The 27,036-nt window shown below is 35.9% G+C and overlaps 1 protein-coding gene and 1 long non-coding RNA gene across 9 annotated transcripts in view; one reads left to right on the plus strand and one right to left on the minus strand.

The window, feature by feature from the left end:
- FAM172A (family with sequence similarity 172 member A) overlaps positions 1-27,036 on the plus strand; it is a 425,633-nt gene that overhangs the window by 372,383 nt on the left and 26,214 nt on the right. The window lies entirely within an intron of this gene.
- LOC111095134 lies at positions 2,980-22,991 on the minus strand. The gene is made up of 4 exons (XR_005356680.1): positions 22,855-22,991; positions 22,269-22,345; positions 13,651-13,770; positions 2,980-3,225 (listed from the first exon to the last, which is right to left on the minus strand). It is a non-coding gene; the product is annotated as an uncharacterized LOC111095134 (long non-coding RNA).

Genomic DNA, 27,036 nt, shown 5'->3' on the forward strand with positions numbered 1-27,036 from the left:
CTTATGTAATCTTCTATCAGGATTGTATCTCCATTTCAGTTTGTATGACACTCCCTACTTTGAATAGGATAAAGACTCATTGTTACTGTCAGGCCTGTTTTCAAACTAAATATTCATCCAGTCCTCTGTGGCTGCCATTTTTATCACGCATTCAGAACAGCTTCCCTTTGCAGATCTGCCATCTTCCCGCAAATCACTGTTTCACTTGTATGATTTCTAGTGAGACAAGCTTAGACCTGGCTGCCTTTCTCTCAGTAACAGAGAAAAGAAACGTCTCTTGGTGCCTGTGCTGCAAAGAAAGTTGATTCATGTGTAAATGATCATTTGGCCTTTATTTGCTTGGCCTGTGGAGAGTACACAGGCAGATAAAAGGTTCGGTGGGTCAGGGCTCAGTGTGTGCAGGTTTCTCCAGTGGCTACAATGACAGTGTTAGAATTGTTGTCAGAGATTATCAGACACGCTGTGATGTCTTATCATTATTTATTTGCAGTTTTCTGCGTAAAGTGAACTGTAACATGGAAGGTGCTTCTATAGTAATAAGACTCCATGTACCTGCCCCCTGTTTGTTTTGGCTCACATTCTAACTAAGAAAAATTGGTTTGTGTTTTCTTGAAGTTGGACCTGGTATCTTGATGTTTCTGCCATCAGTGTTTCTGGCTCCAGCCTATCTCCTTTTTCTTCTACCTCGTGTTTTCATTTCTTCAAACTTGGATGTTGTCCAAGTTGTTGTGAAGCAGGGATAATATCTTAGTAACATATCCTATTAATCCAGGTAGATGTAAAATGCTGTTGGCTAGAATGTCTAGCCGCTTCTAGGCACTATGCAGAAATTGGATAGTTATAGAAACTGCAATATCTGTCCTCTGTGACTCAGTTGGTTTTCTTTAAAATAAAATTGCTTACCAAGCATTCATTATTATCTTCACTATTAAAGGAGGCAAACAAAGGTTTAGCGTTGGTTGTTTGGTTTTTTTTTACCACATTATATCAACCCTCTAGGTGTACAGCTAAAATGAATTTATAAGGGGTGTGTGTATGTGTGTGTATAAAAAACATTAAGAAATGCATTAATAAATCCCAAAATGATATGATGCCTTCAGTCTACTTTTATTATGTAGGTCGTATAATGTGTGTCAGAAGGGTAGAGCTGATGTATCTATTTCTGCCGCTTTTATTTATTTGTGTAATTCATATTATGTATATATGTTGTCACATTATGATCCATGTTATTTCTTAAAGTATGTTAGATGCTTTAACATAAATATATTCTCTTGGAAACCAGACAATATATTTTATAACACCTACCTTAGTAAGTTGGTGTTTATCAGAACATTATTGATTCATAACCCCTTTGGTAAGCTTTCCTCTACTACAGTAAAATTAAATGAGTTTTGAATAATGCAATTAGTATTTTAAAATACTGCCTTCATTTTTTTCAAAAAGTTATCTTTGCTGTTCAAGAAATTATGTCTGGAAACAAATTCCTGTCCCTTAGACAAAAAGGTATAATTTTTCATTGCAACTTTTGCTATTCCATGAGGGAAACAACTCACTGTTTAGAGTATACCTATAATTAACTATATGTACTTTCCTTTAGTTCCTTGTCACCAAGGCCTGAACAACGAGGTGATCTCTCCTTCCTTCTCCTTTCACCTTCTGTTCCACTTTCCACCACCAGAGCCCAGCTGAGATATGGAAGGAGGACAGTCCTACTCCGTTGTTGTAAATGCTCTTAGACAAGTTTTAACTCGGCACAGTCCCTCCCGCAGCCTCCCTTGCATGGAACGGAGAGAGATGGGTATATATGAAACCTACTTATCCCTTTCCCTTCACTAGTTAAAATCACTTCTTGTCTTCTCCTAATTTTCTTTCTCACCTCCTCCTAAGCTGAAGTAGTTCACTGAGTTTAGGCCAAGTGGAAAATGAAAAACCAAGAGCTTTCCTTCTAGGAGAAGGGGAATGCTAGTTCAGCTACCTTACCCTTGTCCCAAATGGTAACGTTCTAGAAGAGTACATATTTTTAGCCTACGAAAACTGGCACAGATAATTGTTGTAGCGCTTGTTTGACTACAGTGTTTATAGTTTTGTTTGAACCAGAAGAGAGAATGGAGAAAGCACAGTGAGGAAAACAGAAGAGAGTGGATGACAGAATAAAAGAATATGGATAAAACTCAAAAGATGGAGTTCTCAAGCATAGACTTGCTTAATCTCATTTATCTACCCAGTGATACACTGTGAGGCTGTGGGAAAAGTGACAATAATTATATCAAGACCATCATCTCAGTGTTCCTGGCATGCACACAGAGTTGTAAGGAAGTCATATAATTTTGTTTGTACATTTGTATAATTGGTGTCTTACTACAGATATTTAGTTAGGTGTGTATAAATACATTTCATGTATATGTGTATGGTATATGGCATACAAATATAACACTTGAGTGTAAGTATGAACAGTTGTGACAATTTTTCTAAGAATATATCATATGCATCTGTGTTGAGATAGGCATGCTATAATTATGACAATTAAAGACATTTAAAGGTAGCAAACAGATTTGTTTTTATATATAATAATTTATTTACCCTGGTAGCTGAACTCAACACAGTATCTCCTTTTTAGCTTACTTTATCCTAGAGGGGATAATGTGTTTTAATTAAGCCCTCTTGTCTACAAGCAGTAGAGACCCACTCAGCTAGCTTGGATTGAATTTATAGTTTGTCTCCTAAAGAAGATTCGTACAGAGAATATAAGAACTGAACTCTGTCCCAAAAGTGTAATTTCAGCCATTTAGACTTCCTGACGTTGTTCTAATGTGAAAGGAATAGATGTTATCCTGAGGGTGCTCATTGTCTTGCCACTGGAAAATCACTGACAATTAATATTGCTGTCCAAGCACCTACTTTTGCCACTTGTCTCTCATGAGACGTATATTTTTCTAGAGGAATCAGTTTCTCTCTGTCATTCCTCTACTCACTATACATGGACCAGCTTCTTCCTCTTACTTACTCTTTCTGCCCACTCCGAACTTCAGCGAACGAATAGCCTTTGGATCTCTCCAGTTCTGATTTTACTCCAGCCGCAGTCTCCCCAGTATCTTGGTTTCTTTCACCAAATTCTGGAGAAATTTCTTTTTTTCTCATCTCTTTGCTTCAGATCATAGACTATGGTGCTATCAGTTGGCTGCACTTAGGTCAGTATTTCTCGCAGGCTCAGTCGGCTATGGATGGCTGGATGGACAGTGCAGGATTATATGGAAAAAAAAAAAAAAAAGATGGCCCTGCTGCTGTCCTTTGAAACAGGTCTATAATCAACTTAGTTCACTACAGGGGGTGGTTGGTGAGCAGGTACCGTCACTGACACCTCTAGTATGTATATATAACCTGAGCTATATATAACACAGGTTAACTCCCTGATATGGGGACTGTTAACCAAACTGTTAACATGATCCATAGCTTAAATGTCACTCCTCAACAAAGTCTCGGGCTACCCTCTCCCTGTGCTCTGACCATATGGTCCCGTAGTACTCTGTATTTCATCACCATCCTAAAACTCATCAGTGTTATTTTAATTACTTAATGCCTCCCTCCTCTCATAAACTCTAAGTCTATGAAAAGAGGGACCATATCTTTCCTGCTCACCATTAAGCCCCCTGAACCTGGCCCAGTTCCTGGCATGTAACAGCATCCAAATGTTTAAGGTACTTGATTAATAAATGCCTTAAACCTTTAGGAATCAAGGGGCTTAAATTAGAAGTTTAGTGATCATCCAAAAACCAACTCTTCTTCCTAAATATCCCCATTTCTGATGGCAGGATCAGTATTTGTCACATAGGTCCTGATTCATCCCTGTCTCCATCATCAAGGCAGTCATGTTCTCTTGTTCTTTGTTTTTCTTTTATCTGTAATTTCCTCTCCATTGCCATTGCCAGCTGTCTCAGTCCAGGTCTTCTTCACCTCCACCTACCTGATCTCCTGGTCTCTAAGCTCTCACCCTCTTTATATCCTACAAAACTCACTAAAAAGCAGATTTTCACACCTCTTTCTCTATGAGAAAAACTTTGTTGGCTCTGCTCCTGCTTAAAGAATGAAATCCAAGTTCTTAAGCCCTTCACTCTCTTGTTCTGCTGTATCTCTAATTAGGTTTTCTACCACTGTCCTACATGAACCTCTTCATTCTGTCCAATGAGTCTACCTCTCACCTCCAAATACATTATGAGGCTCTCCAGCCACCCTTGTTCACTTTTCTTCCTCCTTCCACAGGACTTAACTATCCCTCTTCTTCTTGCAAAACCCACGTTCTACTTTCTAACGAAGTTGTTCCTACTGCCCAGTCCTCAGTAATCACTTATTATTCTACGGTTAGAGAACTTGGTATCTCTGCCCTTCAGCTGACCTTACCAAAGGCTACCTAACAATATTGGGTTTGTTTTTTTTTTTATGTACACTGTGATACAGTATGATAGTGAGGAGTGTGAACTGCAGTCAGACTGCCTAGGTTCAAATCCTGCCTCCACAAGTTAACATTTGGGTAAACTGAGCAAGTTGCCCAACCCCTGTGAACTTGAGCTATGTCATCTCTAAAAGGGGGATGATAACAGCACTTTCCTGTCGTGAGAGTTCAGTGTAGTAAATCATCTAAAGCACAGTGAGTGTTCAGTAAATGTTTTTTACAAAAAGTATTTGCTCATTATCGATTAACTGGCTATTTTTAGATACCTGTTATGTGCTAGGCACTGTCCTAGTTAGAAACTGTATAAAGGGGTTGAGATAAGAACCTCTCCTGGCAAGGAAGTCACTTCTATTCTATCTCCCAATTAGACTCCAAGCTCCTTGCAGTCACATTCACATAATCCATACATCTTTACTGGATATTTGCTGTCTTCACAAACCCTTTGCCAGACACAAGGAATTACAAGGAGGCATAATATAAAGTCCAGTACATGTCAGCTACACCAGAATTAAATTAAAAAAATTAGAAGTCCATGACCTTCGAGACCATAATGACTAAGGGCCCTGTCATTGTGCCTTACACATGGTGAGAGCTCAATAACATTTATTGGCATCAAAGAGCATGGCAGTGATGATGAAGACTCTAGAGCACCACAATTTCTAGCCTCTTTTTAGAGCTGTTAACTTTATTTGGCTTCTTCGTGTCTTCATTTTCCACTGAATGAATGCCAGGAAGTCATTTTCAATTTTTTTTTCTTTCTGATCAAGGCTTAGATAATGTCTGCTTCTTTTGGTAGCTAAATATCCCCCAAACTCAGTTTCATGCTTCAGTGAGAAGATATTATGGTATTGCCAATGGAAACCACTTCGCATTTGGGCAACATCATGATGTCTACGTGGCTCAGATTCAAGTTTCAGTATAGATTCTGGTTCCTGCACATTTGCTGTCAAAAACCACTTTATAGGAGCCAAACTGTGGAACCCTTCCAAGTGTTAGGCACTATTAGAAGTACCATTAAAGTACTGCAGAGTTTCAGAAGATTATGAAATTCTGATTTTTATAACATAACATGTCCTATGGTATCTCCATGAAATTTTAATGAGTCCCTTGTTTCTGTCATGGGGCAAAAAGCAATTAATATCCCCCATTTTTTGTACCATTGTAGGTTTAGAGACAGCTCTGAGTTGAAACTTCTAAAATAATTATGTGCTGTTTTATACAACAGTGGATAGATAGAACAATTCTGGTTTTCAAATGTACCTGTGAAATAAAACATCAAGAAAACAGCATTGTTTTTATTTATGCTGTATAGCTTAATCCCCTCCCCAAATCCTGTCCCTCTTTACTTTCTCGGTCAGCCTGCAGGGAAGAGGACATATACAAGACATAATAATTAAAATGAAGATTTTTATAATATCAAAACTAGTTAGAGATCAAGATAATTGTCCATCAGCCTATGGTATGATAATTATATTAATTTAGCATAAAATTTATCTCTTTCCTTACAGTCAAGGCGGAAAAGGAAATAATGACTGACAGTATCTTCCTCACTGAAAAGCTAAAGCAGATACATTCTTCTGAAAAGATAGTTTCTTTGCAATAAATAACAAAGAAATCATTACATATTTACTTGTAAGCAAGCAGTTATTTATGGAATTCTTTTAGTGTCTCCTTCCCCCCACTAGGTTGTAAACTCCTTGAAGTCAGGGACCACATGTATCTTATTAATCACCATGTCCCCAGCTCCTAGTAAAAAATGTTGGTTGAAATTAAGATGAAATGAAATCACGTGGATTCTTAGCCAAAAAACACTGACTAAATTAATGGGCCACCTCTTCCATGAATGTAGTTAGCATTCCTTATACTGTTAAATTTTTAAAGTATTGTATTTTCATTTTTTTCAGCTTTATTGAGGGTATAGTTGACAATATTCTAAGACATTTAAAGTGTACCTCATGATGATTCGATGTACATACATAGTGAAAGGATTCCTCCCATCTAGTTAATTAACATATCCGTCACCTTGAATATTTCTTTCTTTTATTTGGTGACAACATTTAAGTTCTACTTTCAGCAAATTTCATTTACCCAATATATTCTTATTAACATAGTCCCCATGTTATACATTAGATCCTCAGACCTTATTCATCCTATAGTTGAAAGTTTGTATCCTTTTACCAACCTCTTCCTATTATTCCTCCCAACTCCAAACCCTGGCAACCACTTTTTTTCTCTGTTTCTAAATGTTTGACATTTTTCTTCTCAGATTCCACATATAACTGATTGCAGGCAGTATTTGTCTTTCTCTGCCTGGCTTATTTCACTTAGCGTAATGCCCTCAAAGTCCATTCATGTTGTTGCTAGTGGCCAGATTTCCTTCTTTCTCATGGCTGAATGATATTCCCCCATGTGTGTATATATATTTTGATATATTCATCCGTTGATGGACACCTAGGTCATTTCCATATCTTGATTATTGTGAACAGTGTTGCAGTGATCATGGGAGTGCAGATATCCCTTTGATACCCTGTTTTCGTTTCCCTTGGATAGATACTCAGAGTTGGGATTGCTGGATCACTTTGTAGTTCTTTTTATTATTTTTTAAGATTTTATTTATTTATTTACAGAGACAGTGAGACAGCACAGCAGAGGGAGTGCTCCCCACTGAGCAGGGAGCCCGATGCAAGGCTCGATTCCAGGGCCCTGGGATCATGAACCAAAGGCAAACCTTAACTAACCAAGCCACTCAAGTGCCTCTAGGATTGCTGGATCACTTCATAGTTCTATTTTTAATTTCTTAAAGACCCTCCATACTGTTTTCCCTAGTGGCTATACCAATTTACATTCCTCCCATCAATACACAGAATTCCCTTTTATCCACATCCTGGCCAACACTTCTATCTCTTGTCTTTTTGATAATAGCCATTCTAACAAGTGCAGTGTTTTATCTCATTGTGGTTTTGATTTGCGTTTCCCTGTCGAGCACCTTTTCATGACCCCTAATTATCACATATGTTATTTGCAAATATTTTCTCCCATTTCATTTTGTTGATGGTTTGTTTGGACTTTGATTTTTTTTTTTTTGTTTTAGAGTGTTTTGTTTTGTTTTGTTTTGTTTTTGATGTATGCATGCTTTTCAGTTTGATACAATTGCGCTTGTTTATTCTTGCTTTTGATACCTTTGCTTTGGTAAAGCAAAAAATCTTTGCCAAGACCGATGTCTAGGGAGTTTTCTTCTGTTTTCCTCCAGAAGTTTTACAGTTTGGGGTCTTATGTTCAAATCTTTAATCCATTTTGAGTTGATTTTTGTGTGTGGTGTAAGAAAATGGTCCAATTTCATTCTTCTGTTTATGGCCGCCCAGTTTTCCAAACATCATTTATTGAAGAGACTATCTTTTCCCCATTGGATATTCTTGGTTCCTGGGTTCTCTACTCTGTTCTAACGATCTACATATCTGTTATTATGCCATACCATACTGTTTTGTCTACTATAAGTTTGTAATACAGTTTGAAATCAGGAAGTGTGATGCCTCTAGCTTTGTTCCTCTTTCTCAAGATAGCTTTGGATATCCGGAATCTTTTGTAGTTCCACACAAATTTTAGGATTGTGGGACACCTGGGTGGCTCAGCGGTTGAGCATCTGCCTTTGACTCAGGTCATGATCCTGGGGTCCTGGGATCAAGTCCCGCATCGGGCTCCCTGTGAGAAGCCTACTTCTCCCTCTGCCTATGTCTCTGCCTCTCTGTGTGTGTGTCTCATGAATAAAAAAATAAAATCTTTTTTAAAAAAAGGAAATTTTAGGATTGTATACTCTAGTTCTATGAAAAATACCATGAGACTTTTGATAGAGATTGCATTGAATCTGTAAATTGTTTTTGAAAAGTATGAACATTTTAACAATATTAATTCTTCAACTCCATGAGCACAGAATATCTTTCCATTTACTTGTGTCTTCAATGTCTTTCATCGATGTCTTATTTTCAGTGTATAGTTATTTTACCTCATTGGTTAAATTTATTACTAAGTATTTTATTCTTTTTGATGGGACTGAAAATAGGATTATTTCCTTAATTTCTTTTCCTGATACTGTTAACTTTTTTACTAATGACCAATAAAAACCTATAAAGAGAGAATGGAGAAAAAAATATGATGCAATAAAATAAATGCCTATAATATAGCATTAAATTGTGATTCGGTGATGAGGCTCATATAGGAGACTGCATTAAAATTTACCATAACTTATTATAACTTTACTATAGCCAAAGATGACCATTCAGCCTTCACAGAGAAAAAGTTATATGGATCCTCATGCTTATCTAATGTAGATAATAGCCATTTATTCACTAAAAAATCTATGAAGAAATAAGAAGCATCATTTTAAAGAAAACTACACATTGTATAGCAAATGTAGTTATTGTTATTTTAGCAGAAGGGTCTCTTTATTAGTTTACTTTACTGAAGGTACAATATAGTAGAAATAGTGTCGGTTTAATTAGAAGGTTTGTACTGCCATGTCATTTTCATTATAGACAGAATTTATGCATCCAAATATAACTTCTCATATAACACTGAAATTTCATTGTAATACCATTTACCATAAAGTACAATTTGGAATAAGGCAGGTATGTCTTGGATTCCCTCCAAGGGGTCACGAATACTATAATCCCAAAGATGGGCCTTGTTCTTGTTTTCATTATACACCCACTACCCATCAAATATCTGGCATATAGGCACTTAGAAAATGTTTGGACTACATGATGGTATAAGTTTGGGTTTTGGCTTTGGTTTTTGCTTTACCATGTAAGTTATTGAAGGGCTTAAAGCCACGTGCCTGAACAAATTTCAAAAAATCTGCCATATACTGTTGTAGATAGTGTTGGTTTTTCTTTTCTGGGGAGAAACAAAAGAAAAATGTGTAGGCTGTTGCATTTGTGTTTGTTTCTTTTAAAAATCTTTTTAGGGGGATCCCCAGGTGGCTCAGTGGTTTAGTGCCTGCCTTTGGCCTAGGGTGTGATCCTGGAGACCCGGGATCAAGTCCCATGTCGGGCTCCCTGCATGGAGCCTGCTTCTCCCTCTGCCTGTGTCTCTGCCCCTCTCTCTCTCTCTCTCTCTCTGTCTCTCATGAATAAATAAATAAAATCTTTTAAAATAAATAAATAAAATAAAATCTTTTTAAATGGGAAAATATGTTAAAGATCAAAATAATGGACAGTGTCTTGTTTCTTCTTTTCACCATACTTTTCCAAAATAAATATGACTAGTACAGGACTCGTTAAAATTATTTTTGTTAAATAGAAACAGCTCCTTTTAGTGAGAGTCCTACTGATACAAAAGCCACGAAGAAGCAGCAAATTCAGTTTTTATCCAAATTCACAGTTAAAATTATGCTTCTTATATTTCCAGAAGCTTTTAACAATCATATTTTCTATGGTCATTTTACTCAACAGATTGGGTTACTAAGAATAGTAGACCTATCAGCAGATTAGAAGAAAAACCTGCATTATCTTGTCATTTTTAATATTTGGAACGTAGCACCTACACCTATGTTTTTGAAAAGCATTTAAAGAATTTTTGAATTATTTTTATTTTTTCCTAATAGTATATTCTTTTCTCTAGAGAAGATAACATTTGAATTTAAGTACTTATCTCAAAAAAATGTCTCTATTTCATTTTTAAATCAATTTACCATTTACTGAGCTCCCAACTATTTCAGAAAACTTTACCAGTCAGTCATTCAGTCAATCAACAAATGTTTAGTACACACCTAGTATGTACCAGGAACTGTTCTAGGCACTGCAGTGGGACACAGCAGCAGACATAGCAAAGTTCCTGACCTGAAGGGGGTTACATTGAGTTAGAGCATATGGACAACTAACAAGCAAGCCAAAAAAACACTAGTAAATAAAGACACAAATTATTTTAGTAGCTAGTTAAGAGTTGTATTGTGACAAACATTTAGGAAGACACTGAGTTGAGTGACTGAGCAGGAAGTGGGAATGCAGTGTGACTCTCCTTGAATTAATCATTTTCCCCCTTTGAGACTGCTTGGTCCTGTTACTGCTGCTGCACACCATTGAACTCTTTGAAAACAACATGCTTTCTTTGTACTGCCGAGCAATATAACATCACAAACAGAGTCATTTTCTCAAGGAGAAGTGAATGGAAATACACTAACTGGTCCAATCACATTTCCTGCCCCTTCCCTTATGCATCGCTCACTAGATGTTAAAGATGAAACTTCCCACCTGTTCGCCACCACCACTTACACAATGTGGTATGCCCTAAGGCATGTAAGGAGAATCAGATGCTGGGCAGAAAAAAAAAACAAAAATCATGTGTCCTCTATAGGTACTAAATAGAGAGATGTGTAGGTGACACCATGTTTAAATAAGAGAAAAAAAAGTATTAAGTTTTCCATTACAAGGGATGTCTGAGTAGCTCAGTGGATGAGCATCTGCCTTTGGCTCAGGTCGTGCTGCTGGGGTTCTGGGATCAAATCCTGTATCGGGCTCCTCGCAGGGAGCCTGCTTCTCCCTCTGCCTATGTCTCTGCCTCTCCCTCTGTGTCTCTCATGAATGAATAAATAAAATCTTGAAACCAGAAGTTTTCCATTACTGGTAGATTATAAGTGTAAAGCTGTCCTATAATTTGGTTCAAGTTGATTTCTACTTTATATATTTTATACATCTATGTGCCTATATATATAGACATAATATATACATATAATCATTTATATGCAAATGATAGTATTACCTAAAAAACCATCTCTTGCAGTATATCTAGGGAGTAAAGAATATAAGAATCTAATATATCTAGTATGGAGGTTCCTCAAAAAGTTAAAAATAGAACTGCCAAAAAATAAAAATAAAATGAAAAATAAAAAAAAGAACTGCTTTATGATCCAGCAGTGGCACTACTGGATATTTACCCAAAAAATACGAGAACATTAATCCAAAAGGATACATGCACCCCTATGTTTATAGCAGCATTATTTACAATAGCCAAAATATGAAAGCAATCCAAATGTCCACCAAATGATGAATGGATAAAGAAAACGTGGTGTGTATATATATACAATGGAATATTTTTCAGCTATAAAAAAGAATGAAGTCTTGCCATTTACAACAACATGAAAGAAGCTAGAGAGTATAAAGCTTAGAGAAACAAGTCAGTCAGAGAAAGACAAATACCGTATGATTTCACTCATATATGAGATTTAAGAAACAAAACAGGGTGCTGGGTGGCTCAGTGAGTTAAGCATCTGACTCCTGATTTTGGCTCAGGTCATGATTTCAGGGTTGTGAGATCGAGCCTCACATCAGGCTCTGCACTGGGAGCCTGCTTGGGATTCTTTTTCTCCCTCTCCCTCTTCCTCTCCTATCCCCCACTCGTGCTCTCTCACTGACTCACTCTCTCTCTCTCTCTCTCTCTAAAAAAAAGAGAAAAAAGAAAAAAGTAAGAGAGCAGAGACAAACCAAGAAACAGACACTTAAGTGTAGAGGACAAACTGACAGTTATTGGGGCGGGGAGGGGTATAGAAGAAATAGGTGATAGGAATTAAGGAGGGCACCTGTCATGATGAGCACCATCATGTATGGAAGTGTGGAATAGCGTATAACTAAAACTAATAGGACAGTGTATGTTAACTAACTGAAATTAAAATAAAACCTTTTTTAAAACCCTCATGTCTGAATATTAGTTTTTCAGGTTAATATTTCCATTCAATATTAGTATTAATGGAAATTATTATTTCCATTTAGAAGGTGCTTTAGAATGTATAAAATACTTTCATTATATCATGGAGTCTTCAAGAACAGTGATGTGAAATAGATACTATTATTATCTTCATTTTATGTGTAAAGAAACTGAGACTCAGCCTGGTGATTTGCTAGGAAGTGTTAGAACCAGGTGCCCAGGAGTTATGACTGAGGCCGCCGTGCTTTCCGCTGCACTGTAACTACAAATAGGTATTTTCAAGAGGAAGCAGACACAAAAAGAAGTAGAAAGTTGATAGGATTGTGAATCTGATGCTATGGCTAACACATCAATGAGAAAGTAATCAACAGTGTCTCTTAGCAGCAGAAGGCTGCAGGGATAAGAACTGAAAAATGGGTCTCAGATTCAGTCAGAAAACTAATCAATGATTTTTTTTTAAAAGCCAAGTTTCTAAACAGCAAAGTGGTGATGATAAAAGTTTTGCATTTATCAAGGAGGAACTGATTTTTTTTTTTAATGGAGGGTTCCCATGCCAAGAACATGTTCAACTAATTCTGTGAACAAATAGACACAACAGTTCAATAGGTAGTCAAGATAGGTAATAAATTTGGGGAAACTCAAAAATGCTAAAAGGAACAAGGACAGTACAATAGAAATATAATGATAACAAGGAAAGGAAAAATACATTTTTCATGTGATGTTCCAACAAGCATTCTAAGGTAGAAAGTACCTTTCCGTGATCTGTTGGGAAAGAAGTATAGACACATAGAAGAGAAGGTATCTCAAGCTGAGAGTTCTAGACACCATAGCAAATGTTCCCCCAGCACTTGTCTTTACTGGCTGGTGTATTTTTAGTGACTGAATGAACATAGGAAGGACCACAGGCTTCACCACAGGAAAGGTTCTTCAGATTTTCACTCTTACAGGAAACCCTTGCCGTGGTCACCATAAACTCTCTGCTGGTGAACCTCTGGGGGAACTTGATGCTAAAAAGCATTTTGAGGAGGTCACTACCATAGAAAACTACTCAGAATCACTAGTTTTCTTTATTTTTTTTCCTATTTTTGGACTCTCGGAATACCACTAGATAGTACGCTTTTCAAGGACAGAACCAGAAGTCTCAGTCACACCTGGCACAGTGTCTAGCATATAGGAGCAAGTCAATAAGTGTTTATTGAACTGAACTACATTATTCTAAAATGCAAACTCAGAGGACCCTGTCTGAGTCACTCATTTATTCGGATACTCAACAAAAGCCAAAAACGTGTGAGCCTAGATGCTGCTGCTTGCCAGTTCTGTGACTTTGGGTAGTTCACAATTTAACCTCTCCAAGCCTCAGTTTCCATGTCCATGATTTATTTAGAGATAACAGTTTCCTCCCTACTAACCCCACTGGTTTATTAGAAGGATAGAATCTGATAGTACATGTGAAGATAAACTAGAAGTTACCAAGTGCTGTACAAAAAAAAAACAAAAAAAAACTTTACCTGTGGAAACAATAGTGCCAAAATGCTCCAGTGGTCAGCAGGTTTCTTGGTCAAACCTAAAGGCTGGGTTCCATTAAGGTAAGCAGGCTTCTTTTGAGCAGGTCTTCTTGATGTCTTTCACTTAGAAGTTAGTATTGTGAAAGTAGGAGAAAGGGTTAAAATGGGAATGAATAGCTTTCTTTCTATGTAATCAAAAGAAAGCCTCCAGTTCATATAGGTGGTACCAAAATATTCCAATAATACTAGTCACCCTCATTTTTCAAGCAGGACCATATGGCAGATACTACACTTGCAGTTTACCTATGTCATCTTCAGTTCTCATCACAAATTGCAAAGTAGATATTATTGCTCTTAGTCCCATTCCTACAGATTAAAGAAAGAAATGGGATTAAATAACTTGCCCAAGGTTACAGCTAGTAAATAGCATTTTACAGTTAAGGAAATGAGCACTGAGAAACAAGTAACCTAAAACAGTATTTGCTCTTTCGTACTTTTCTCTCCTTTTTTTCAGCCTGCTACAACTCTAGCTGATACCTGTATTACCTCTAAACTAAAATTTTCCAAAATGTGTTTTCTGAAATAGAAGTCCAGAAAACTGTCCCAAGAAAACTCACTGGTCAAATATGTTTGGGAGACGGTACACATTGAAATCCTCCCTTGTGGCGTGCCTGGCTGGCTCCATCGGTGGAACATGGGACTCTTGATCTCTTGTGAGTTCAAGCCCCATGTAGAGATTAAAAATAAAATCATTTAAAAAAAAAAAAAGAAAAAGAAGTCTTCCCTTCTCTGTGTCACAGTGCATGTTAGCACACAGATACCTCCAAGAAAGGCTGCAATAAGGAGCTTTCCTTTGAACATACCCTTGAGTCAACAGCTGTTGGTATCCCACAAAGCCAGAGGCCCACAGAATAAACTTTAAGAAAAGTTAAACGTTGAATAAGCTTAACAGTAAGTGTACTAATCATTATGCCAGTCTTTATGCCACTATCCCAATAGACATGGAACACAATCCTCTCCATAAAATATATGTAAAATTATTGGAAATATACAGTCAGTCTGATAATTTTCCTAGATGTGTTCAACCAATTTCCTAGAGATTCTTCAAGGTGATTTTTTCCTAACCCTGACATCAACTGATAATAACGAAAGACGACAGAAATTCAGGTCATTTTCTCATGTAAGAAATTGTACTGTGATAAATGATTGAATTTATTTTATGGCACTGAAAATGATTATCCTAATAATTAAATATTAGTTTAAATTGGTGTTTTTAAACCTGTGTAATAAGCATTTCTACTTGGAGGAGAAGGTGATGTTGGTCAAAACTACTTCTTTCCATTTCCTCTTCTAAAAACCAGGAGAAAAATGAAGAACATTAATTCATTTAGTCCTATCAGATAGGATTCTCCAGTTACTTAAGAGTTATTTAAAACTTCTTCCTGGGGATCCCTGGGTGGCGCAGCGGTTTGGCGCCTGCCTTTGGCTCAGGGCGCAATCCTAGAGACCCGGGATCGAGTCCCACGTCGGGCTCCCGGTGCATGGAGCCTGCTTCTCCCTCTGCCTGTGTCTCTGCCTCTCTCTCTCTCTCTCTCTCTCTCTCTCTCTCTGTGTGTGTGACTATCATAAATAAATAAAAATTTAAAAAAAATAAAACTTCTTCCCAGTTTGGTACCGAACTATATCTGAACTTCAAATACTTTTTGAATCAACTCAAATAAAAAATACTCATTTTCTCCTTTTATTCTTGGAAAACATTAGGTACATTGCCTGTTTTTGTTACTTCATTGTCATATATTTTGTTAAAATGCCAGAGTTTAAATTATTATTATATGCCCATTAGTTCTGCTGCCTTGGGATGTAATGACTCATATTAGTAGTCTATGTAATAAAAAGGGTTGGTGAATTTTTACTGAACTGTCCTTTTGGGACTATAATTTTTAACACTCTCTAGAAGCTTTGCAAATCCTTTAGTGATAAAGTGCTCTTACAGTACTGTCTTTATCATTGACAAGTTGTTAAGAACCAGAACTGTCTATTACCTGTAAATGTTGAGCATGACACCATGTTGATCTGACAAGTTCCTTACTTGGAGAGTCACCAAGAATACATGATTAGAATGTCACCATCTTATAAGCAAATAAGGTGATTTTGTAATCTTGTGAGCAGTAATTTTAGACTGTTCTCTGCAATTTAGTAGATGAGTTCATCTTTTTGAGATAGAGTTACCAAACACTATCCAATTAATACAGACATATTCTTTTGCTAGGTTTTAAATCATTGAGGACTGTGGAAGAAAAGAAAGAACTGGTGTAGGCTAATGAGCTAGTACTTTCAGGAGGTTTTAATTCCTGATTTTGTCCAGAGATGAAAAATATGTCCTAGGCAAAAAATTTTATTCAGTGACACAAATTAAATATTATTATATTCTTTTATTAAGTATGGTGCTTTTATTATTATATTTCTATCTGAGGTATATTTTGAAGTATATTAAATTTTATTTCTTTTTTAAATATGAATGTTGCATATAGTGAAATGATCAGATCTTCAGTATAGAAACTGTTGAAGTTTGAAAGATGTATATACGATTGTAACCACTACCCTGTTAAGGATATAGAACATTTCCCTCACCTCCAAAATTTTCTTCTTCCTTCCAGTCAGTTCTCCTTGCCCTCCCACCTCACCCCTGAAACCTCTGTTCTAACCTATCTCCATAGGGTTTGTTTTTTTTTTGCCTCTTCTTAAACTTCACATAAATGCCATTTAGAGCTTATACTTTTTTGTATTTGGCTTCTTTCACCTGAGATTCATCCAAATTGTTTTATGTATCAGTAGTTCTTTTCAATTACCAAGTAGTATCAGTTTGATGAATAATCACAATTTATGTATCTATTCATCTTTCTCCTGTTGATGGACATTTGGACTGTGTCTAATTTTTAGCTATTATGAATAAAGCTTCTGTGAACATTTTTCTTACATGCCTTTTTGTAGAAATTTGTTTTCTTACCTATTAGATCAATAGCTAGTATTAGGAGTGCTAAGTCATGAGGTAGATATATCTATATTATTAAAATCTGTTAAAATTTTTACCAAAGTGATTGTATCATTTTGCACTCTTATGACAGTTCTAGTTGAGTTTCTGTATATCCTTACCAACATTTGTGTTGTAGCCTTTTACATTTTAGTTTGAATTGGAGTAAGCAGTCCATTTAAATTTCATGTAATTATTGATATCATTGTTTATGTCTCTCTGTATGTTATTTGCATTCTGTTTGTCTGGGTTTTGTGGGGGGGTTGTATTTTATTTTAATTGCTCTAAAAGTCATTTTAGTATGCATTTTTGTGTTATTTTTTAATGGTTGCTCTAGGGATTAAAGGTTGATCTCTGCATCCTTATCATAGTCTACTCAGAGTTAACATTGTACATTGTCATGTAAAGTAAGGAGCTTACAACATTGTAATTCCATTTATCCTCTACCCTTTTATTTTTATATTTAAATGTATTTTAAAGTTTTATTTATTTATGTAATGTGTACACCCAAAGTAGGGCTCCAACTCACAACCCCTAAATCAGGAGTCAGGTGCCTCTCTTGGCATATATTTTAAATCCATGTACACTAAAACCACAGAATACATTGTTATAAATTTTGCATTAAAGATTCCTTTGGGGGATCCCTGGGTGGCACAGCGGTTTGGCGCTTGCCTTTGGCCCAAGGCGCGATCCTGGAGACCCGGGATCTAATCCCACGTCAGGCTCCCGGTGCATGGAGCCTGCTTCTCCCTCTGCCTGTGTCTCTGCCTCTCTCTGTCTCTCTCTGTGACTATCATAAAAAAAAAAAGAAAAAAAAAGAAAAGAAAAAAAAAAGATTCCTTTGTAAAAATAAATAAAAAATAAGGTTCCATTGTACTTTTTTCGTAGTAGAAGAGAATATGGTCTTTATTTTTGCCCTTAGGTTTACCATTTCCATTACTGGGCGTATCTTGTAGATTGAAGTTTTGCCAAGTATTATTTCTCTCTAACCTAAAGAACTTCCTCTGGCATGTCCTGTAGTGCAGATCTGCTGACCACAAATTCTCCCTTTTATTGTTTACCTGAAAATATCTTTATTTTGCCTTTTTTCTCTTTTTTTATATTTTAATTCCAGCAGAGTTAACATTATTTCCTCTTAATTTTTAAAACAAATTTTTTTTCTGTTTGGAAATAGAGTTCTGGGTTGATGAGGCGTTTTTTTCTTTCATTTTTTTAAGTTGTCATTTCATTGTCTTTGACCTCGTTGTTCATGATGAGAAGTCAGCAGTCCCCTGTATCATTATTCTGCTGTATGTACTAATGTCTTTTTCACCCCTCCTACTTTCAAGATTTTTTATCTTTGAGTTGTAGTAGTCTTACTATGATGTGTCTATGTGCTTTTCTTTTTATTCATCCTGTTCACCATTTGCTGGACTTCCTTGACTCATAAATTAATGTTTTTCACCTAATTTATGATTCATGGATATTATTCATTCAAATGTTTTTGCTTCCCTATTCCTTTTTTCTTCTCCTCTGGGACTCCAATTACACAAAAGCTAGGTGGCTTTATGTTGTCTCACAGGTCACTCAGAGCTTGTTTCTTTTTTTTTAACTATCTTTTTTCTTTCTCTTCGTTGGCTTGGATGATTCCTGTTCATCAGTTTTCAAGTTCACTGAAGCTTTTTTTCCACTTTGTCCAGTTGGGTATTAGTCAAGCCAGTGAATTTTCCCTTCAGATACTATACTTTGCAGTTCTTGTATTTCTAGTTGGCTTTTTTTTTAAGGTTTTTATTTGTCTGTTAAAATATCTTTCACTCATTAGAGCCATTTCTTTAAGTTCTTGGACATATTTATAACAATTGCTTTCAAGTTTTGGTTTGCTAATTCTAATGCCTGGGTCATCTTTTTCTTTTTTTAAAGATTTTATTTATTTATTAATGAGAGACAAAGAGAGAGAGAGGCAGACATAGGCAGAGAAAGAAGCAGGCTCCATGCCGGGAACCTGATGTGGAACTTGATCCCAAGACCCCGGGATCATGAAGGCAGACGCTCAGCCACTGAGCCAGCCAGGCCCTGTGTCTGGGTCATCTTTAGGTCCATTTCTATTGTTTTATCCTGCCATCCCCACCCCTTCACTTCAGATCACTGTTTACTCTTTTTTTTCCTGCGTATCTAGTAAGTTTTTATTATATGGACATTATGGTGGTGAGTCGTTGAGTTTTTTCGATTCTGTCAATGACCTCGAGTTTCTTCAGATGTAGTTTGACACTTTGTTATGGTGAGTTTTTCCCTTAGGTTTAGGTGAAAACTTTGGACCTGACAGGTTATCTTTACTCCTTCTGGGTTTCACAGTGGAAAGACCAAGGGGTTAGTTAATCCAGCCTCTCTAAACTGACAGCCTTCTACCAGTTCCTTGGAGTCTTCTCCCTGCAAACACAGTTCAGAATTCAACTGAAAACAACTTGTACATGGATTTCGAACTTCCCATCTGTGGTTGGCTCCTTTTTTACCCCCCAGGAATCTCCCTTCCCTGTTTCCAGCAGTTCTGGTATCCCCCAGTTCCATCTCTGGACACGGCAGGCCAATAACTGCAGCCTTTTGCTTGGGTTCTAACCATTCTGTACCTTGCAGAAAAAAATTCTTTGGGGTGAAGAGCTACCCAGTGCAGATCCCCTAATTGAAAGGTTTAATCTCCTTCAGTATCTATCTGCTTTAGGTGGTTCTTCCATGTGTTACATTTTGTCCAGAGTTTATCATTATTACCAATGGTTAACTGACTAGTAGAACAAGAACCTTCAGTATAGTATTTTTAATGTACTTGTGTTGAACTATGGTTTGTTATGTTATTAAAGTAATGCATTTTGTAAACAAGCAAACGTGTGCTTATGTATAGGGAAAAAATGAGTAAAATAATCTATTCCAGGCTGTTATTTGTGGTTGGTAGAATTCCTGGTGATTTCTGGTTTTTTTCTTTCATGTTTTCTACTTTTTCTTACAACAAACATAGGTTTAAGCAGTAAAATCCTTTCTTTGCTCTCCCAGGCATGGTTTATTTATCATTACTCTTTATAATATTTATCATGATTCTTTGTAACCTTTGATATATTTAATATTATGATTTCACTAGAGTGACTGAAAACCTAGCAATATATCTGTATGGTAGATTATTTTTCTGCTTTTAGGAATAGAGAATTTGGGACAAATCAAAGTTAAATGGCTTATCTAGAATTTCATGCATATTGATAGAGTAGCCAGAAATAGATCTTAAATTTTAAGTCCCTCAGTTCAGCTGTGTAAACTATTTCTAGGCCATCAGCAACCATGTATGTAGTTAATTCTGTATTTTCTAATGGGTATGGAAGAAAATTGTCATAGTTGAATATAAGCCTCAAATATTTTAGAAACTTGACTTTAGACACTGATTTCAGTCTCCTCTCCATCAAATAAATATTTTACTAGAATTTCTAGCAAATAGAATACTTGACTGATTTTAAATTTTAATTCAAATAACCTTCCAAGAGCTAGCAAGGAAATCCCAGGAAGGCATGCCTTGAAATAGTCAGGAATTTTCTTCTTTCTGAATTGCAAGCTTCTTTATAAAAAAGAGTCAAATGGATATTTGTTAGTCGCTGGTAGATATTCCTTAAACAGGAATATTTTCATCATATTCTTATGTTTTTATGCAGATAATTGACTAAAACTATCATAGAACATAGGGATAGAATTTGTGTTGTCATTCTGAAGTTTCAAATTGAAACCAAATGAAACTATCTTTTTAAAGATCTATAAAAAAAAAAAGAAAAGAAAAGAAAAGAAATAAAAGGAAATAATGGGATCCCTGGGTGGCGCAGCGGTTTAGCGTCTGCCTTTGGCCTGGGGTGTGATCCTGGAGACCCAGGATCAAATCCCACATCGGGATCCTGGTTCATGGAGCCTGCTTCTCCCTCTGCCTGTGTCTCTGCCTCTCTCTCTCTCTCTCTCTCTCTCTGTCTCTGTGTGTGTGTGACTATCATAATAAATAAAAATAAAAAAAAAATTAAAAAATAAAAGGAAATAATTATTAAACCTTCATAGTTTTCTAAAAATAAATATATAAATAAAAATAAAGCTTCATAGTTTTCACTATGTGATCCTGGACTCTATTCTGTGCTAGACAAAATGCCTTATGTACAACTGGCAAAATTGGCATACAAATGGTAGAGTAAAAAATATATCCTATCAGTGTAAAATCTGAATTTGATAACATAACAGAATTTCATTGTTGGTAGGAAATACATACTAAAGGATGTGATATTTATACCCTACTCTCAAATAGTTTAGAAAAAATAGTATTTGTGTATATACATATGTATATATGTACACAAAGTGAAAAAGTAAATAATAAAACAAATGTCACAAATATTTTTAAAAATTGGAAATCTGGGTTAGAGATATTTAGGAGTCAACTGTATTATTTTTGCAACTTTTTTTGAGTTTGAAGTTTATTTTTAAAATAAAATTTATTTTTAAATTTAATACTTCTGGGTTCGTTTTCTTAGAATACATTCAAATCAGTGCTTTTCATTTCTCAGTCTAAAACCTCAGAATCACATCACTATGCATAATTTATCACTAAATTTTATATTTTTAATAAAAGAAAATTTGGAACTTGAATTGCTAACCAAAAGAATATCCTCATGTTTGAATTTACTTGCAAAAATTGTGATGAATTTAGGTAAGTAGAAAAAAGAAAATACTGACTAAACAGAACAATTTTATTAAGAATGACATAGTCACAAATGAATTTTATTTCCAAAGTTGTTTTAAATGATAATTGTTCATAAAAATATCCACTCAAATTGTGTATGTTTTCCACCATATGTAACACTGTAATTAAGCATCTGTCAACATTTCTAGCGGTTTTAAATTTGTATAGTCTTGCTCTGGGGCCTAAAACTTCACTATTTAAATTGTTTAACCAGAGACCTCATTAAAAAGTAAGATTTTTTCTTTTTCTTTTCTTTTTTTTTTTTTTTTTAATTTTTTATTTATTTATGATAGTCACAGAGAGAGAGAGAGAGGCAGAGACATAGGCAGAGGGAGAAGCAGGCTCCATGCACCGGGAGCCTGACGTGGGATTCGATCCCGGGTCTCCAGGATCACTCCCTGGGCCAAAGGCAGGCGCCAAACCGCTGCGCCACCCAGGGATCCCTCTTTTTCTTTTCCTTTTTGATAGGTTATTGAATAATACAAGAATAGTTAGATTAAGAAATATAAAGATTCTTATTTTTCCCCTTGTGAAAACCTAAAGTAATTTTAATCCAGAAGTTTTAATTTGCCTTGTAAGATTAATCCAGTTATTTTTAGGGGTAATTTTTCAAAGTGCAGAGTTACTATACTTCATAATGATACATCTTATTTGTCTTATTATATAATTTGATAGTTTTTAAGTACATAATCCTCTTTTTAAATATGTAATTATGAGCTAGTATCACTGTCCACAAGGCTGTCTGAACTATGAGAAAAGAATTTTTTAAATCCAGAGTTATGAATAGTAACACTGACTTTTAATGAAATTCTTTTTTATAGAACTGCTTTCTTTAATTATAACTTTAATTTGTAAGATACTCACTTTTCTGAATAAGTTGGATATTTTCTCTGTGGTCATAAAACTTGAACTGTTATAATTTAGGTAGGTCCACGGTAAATCTAAAATAAAGCACAAAGTACTATCAGTTATAAAGTAAATGCAGTGTTTTGACTTGCATATATATAAAATATAAGTTTAAAATTTAAGCAAAAATCATTCCCAGAATTTCAAAAAATGTTCTCTAATAATTACTGTGGATACTACATTTCAGTGTCTTGGGGATTATGTCATCCCAGATTCTTAACATTTTCACTATTTCACCTTTAAAGACGAGAATCAAGATTTTTACAATTCAGCATATTTCACTGAGGCCATGCTGCCCTTCATCCTTTTAGCTGCTCTTTCATGTGAGGAAGAGACGTGAGTTATATGAAAGTGAAAATGTTGCTTTCTCTTACAAGATTTCTTTTACAACATTCTGAAGATGTTGTAAGTCTACAACAAGCTTATTGCAATATGTTGGAAGAAAACTATTCTTTTTAAAAATACTGATCTGGAGTGGATGCACAGAAGCCTCATGTTTAGGAAATGACCTATTGATTAGCTGTCTAAAGTTAGAAGCACTGACCTTGAGGCTTTTTCTTCAATAGGCTTGCATTTATGGTTTATGAAAGATGGCTATCCATAGTCAGCTGAGAGCAAGTGCTCACTTCCCTCAGTCGGGACACATATGAGTTGCTTTTTTAGCAAAAACGATAGTGATATGAATCTAAAGAAAGAACAGGGACACAGATTTCTTAGGAATATTGAGCTAACCAATGACATTAAGAGTTCTTTTCTTTTTTTTTTTTTTTTTTTTTTTTAGAATTTTATTTATTTATGAGAGACACAGAGAGAGGCAGAGACATAGAAGGAGAAGCAGGCTCCATGCAGGGAGCCTGAAGTGGGCCTCGATCCCGGGACTCCAGGATCACGCCCTGGGCTGAAGGCAGTGCTAAACCGCTAAGCCACCCAGGCTGCCCAGCCCCTATTTTTTATAGATAGAGGAATCATCTATTGGGCACATACCCTGGTTAGGCTTCATAACCTCTGGAGTAGATATTAAAGCATATTGATGGCCCCAAAATAGCAAAAATAATGTCACCCAAGTTCTGCCAGAGAATGTAACCTCAGACTTTCTGTTGCTCAAATCTTATTGGGCAAAAATATAAGTAATACAACTATCTAAAAAATAACCGATTTGGGGATCCCTGGGTGGCCAGCGGTTTGGCGCCTGCCTTTGGCCCGGGGCACGATCCTGGAGTCCCAGGATCGAGTCCCCTGTCGGGCTCCTGGCATGAAGCCTGCTTCTCCCTCCTTCTGTGTCTCTGCCTCTTTCTCTCTCTCTCTCTCTCTGTGTCTATCATAAATAAAAATAAGTAAATAAATCTTTAAAAAAAAAAACATTAAAAAAAAATAACCGAGTTGTATAAAGGAGCTACAGTCCATCCATTCCTTTAGACATGATTAATTTTTCTCCTGAACAAGCCAAGCTATTACACACTATCAGGTCACCTAAAACACATCATTTGGATCTCCTCTGATTTACTTCTCCCAAGTTGCTCTGTAGTGTTGTGTTGTAAGTCCTCACCAAGGACACCAGTATAAAAAACAGCTGTTCCCCACAACTGGTTTGCTTTTACCACCTAAATACAGTGCATCGTGATCAGTTGTATAACCTTCTTTGTATTGGTTAATAGGAAGCTCAGTCAAATTTTGGTCATGGTAACAAAGGGTTGCAGAAGGGGAGGTGGGCAGGAGGACAGGGTAACTGGGTGACAGGCACTAAGGAAGGCACATGATGAGATGAACACTGGGTGTTATACATGTTGGCAAATTGAATTTAAATAATTTGTTTAAATTGGTCATCATCCAGCAATTGTACAGGTCTTTGTATTAGTCAGTCTTATGAATTAGTCTCACCTTATGCCTGCCATTATCTGATTTCTCTTACTCCTTTTGTTCTTTACTCCTTTTTCTTCTGCCCTATTATATATATATATATATATATATATATATATATATATATATATATAACCTCAGATGCTTTTTTCAATAGCAGATACGGATAAATAACTATTAAATTAAATAAGCAAGCAAAAGTAATTCTGCTACTATTTTCTTACATAATATTATTAAATTCTTTTACTATTAAATCACCATAAAGACATATGGTTATTTAATAGTGTGTTAGTGTAAAAGTATATAGCTTTTAGCCCCCCTTTTCACAACTTGTAAATATATTTTTTCTAGTATATGGGTTATAGCATTCTTTAATAATGGAACTACTAAAGTGCTTTTGTCTTAATAATCTAGGTTTTCCTTCATTTGCAACTTCTTTTAGGCAAATTTTCCACAGTCCTCATTTTTCTACTAATGGATATAATTGTTGACCCAGAAACATTGAAATCTGACTAACTGAAGACATCTTTTTTTCAATAATCAACATCTTTCTTTTTTACTGTGCAGATGAATCCTCCACCTTAGTTAATCTTGTAAGTGGATTCATGGACTTTCCCATCAATATGACTTTTTAAATTTTTTTTTTTAAATTTTGTCTGTAGGGACACCTGGGTGGCTCAGCGGCTTAGCATCTGCCTTCTGCCCAGGGCGTGATCCTGGAGTCCTGGGATCAAGTCCCACATCGGGCTCCCTGCATGGAGCCTGCTTCTCCCTCTGCCTATATCTCTGCCTCTCTCTGTCTCTCTCTCTGTCTCTCATGAATAGATAAATAAAATCTTTTAAAAATTTTGTCTGTGGAGTAGAAATAAAATAATAGATTCTATCCACCGATCAGTGATACCAAAGGATATATGTGAGATTATTTGGGAAATCAAGCCTATCCATTGCTACTTTAACAAGATCCAAGTAACAATTCTCACTGGGATTTGAAAATACCTCAGGGATGGGGCACCTGGGTAGCTCAGTTGGTTAAGCACCCAACTCTTGGTTTTGGTTCAGGTCGTGATACCAGGGTCCTAGGATCAAGCCCCATGTTTGATCAATGTGGAGTCGGCTTAGGATGCTCTCTCGCTCTCTGCCCCTCTCCCTTCTCACACACTCTCTCTCTAAAATAAATAGATAAAATATTTTAATTAAAAAGTCAAAAATAAAATACTTGGGGGGAAGTACCTTTTAATTATATTTATAATTAAATGATAATTACATTTATAATGTTACTTAGAGCCAGTATGCAAAACAAAGAAGTGAGAATAACAGGTACTTGCCGAATTTTGTAACTCATGAAAAATATACTTTCCATCCATTACAGCATCTCAAACCTCAATGAAAAGTTTTTACAAACCTAGGGGTATCTGAGAGGTTCATTCAGCCGAGTGTACAACTCTTGATTTCAGCTCAGGTCGTGATCTCAGGTCGAGATCAAGCCCCAAGTTGGGCTCTGCACTGGGCATAGAGCCTGCTTAAGATTCTCTCTCCCCTCTCCCTCTCCTACTCTCTCTCTCTCTCTCTCTCTCATAAAAAGAGGGAGGGAGGGAGGGAAGGAAGGAAGGAAGGAAGGAAGGAAGGAAGGAAGGAAGGAAGGAAGGAAGGAAGGAAGGGGAGAAGGAGAGAAGGAGAGGAGGGGAGAGGAGGACAGGAGAGGAGAGGAAAGGAATTTACAAACCCACAAGTATGTAATTCCTGAGAAGAAATTCCTTGAGCAATAATGAAAATTTCAGCCTACAATTCTTCTGGACAGTTGTAGAAGAAAGAATCTGTCTGGAAAACCCAATTAGAGTTTTGGATTTTTTTTAAATGAAATTCAGTATAAATTCAGTAAGGATTATAAATGTAAATAATTTTCATAACTCTTTGTAGTAACTATTTAGCCATATCTGGTTCTGTTCAATCTTTGTTGTAAATCAGTCCCTAATGGAACTTAATGTTAATTTAAGTGCTCATGAATTTTTCCTATTTGAAATATTATGTGGTCTTTAGTAATCAGTTCTGTCCAATATGTTTTCGTGTCATTTTCTAAACTAGTCCATAGTAGGAATTTACTATGTTTATATATTTGTAAATATATATAAGTAAAAATCAATGCATCTTTATCTGAATGGAAGATGTTATTCTTTATGTACTAATGCTGTTGTATAAATAAGTTCAGGATCCTTTAGAGATTCTTGCCATGTGCAAGGCAGTTGCATCCTGGGATTTTTTTTTTTTTTTTCCACTTACGATAACCAGAGAGGAAATCTTTGGGAGAGAGAACTGGTAAGGAAATTAAAGTATTACCAGACAGCGTGAGGGCAACTCTAGGCTTGGAGGCTGAAGGGAACAAAAAGAGTCTATTTCTCCATTACTAACTAGTATGAAAAGAAATCACAGTGTAGGAGAGTAACTGACACTCCAGAAGCTGTCAGTGTCTGTTTTAAGGTAACAGAGAGCTTTCATGACCAACAGTCAGCAACTAGATGACATTACCTGACAGAGCTAGGTCTTTTTTAAGTCTAACATCAAGAAATCAATCAAAATAGAAAACTTGGTGTTTTCATGCCAGTTTTATGTTATTTATAATAATTTGCTTTTGTGTGATGTTTTACCCATTTCAATAATTAATGGCATAAATACAGTTGAGGCTATTTTAAAAGTTTTCCTTAAGTTATAGCTGGAGGAAACAAAAGCTCTAAGAATTAGAAAAAAAAAACCTGTAGTTTTTTCAAATGATATTATTGTTTATTTAGAAAATTCAAAATCTGCAGATAAATCTTTTGGAGAAAGGTATAATTTAGCAAGGCTGCTGGATACAGAATCATCATACAAAAGTCAA

This window comes from Canis lupus, chromosome 3 (genome assembly GCF_011100685.1).
Source record: "Canis lupus familiaris isolate Mischka breed German Shepherd chromosome 3, alternate assembly UU_Cfam_GSD_1.0, whole genome shotgun sequence".
Classification (NCBI taxonomy): Eukaryota; Metazoa; Chordata; class Mammalia; order Carnivora; family Canidae; genus Canis; species Canis lupus.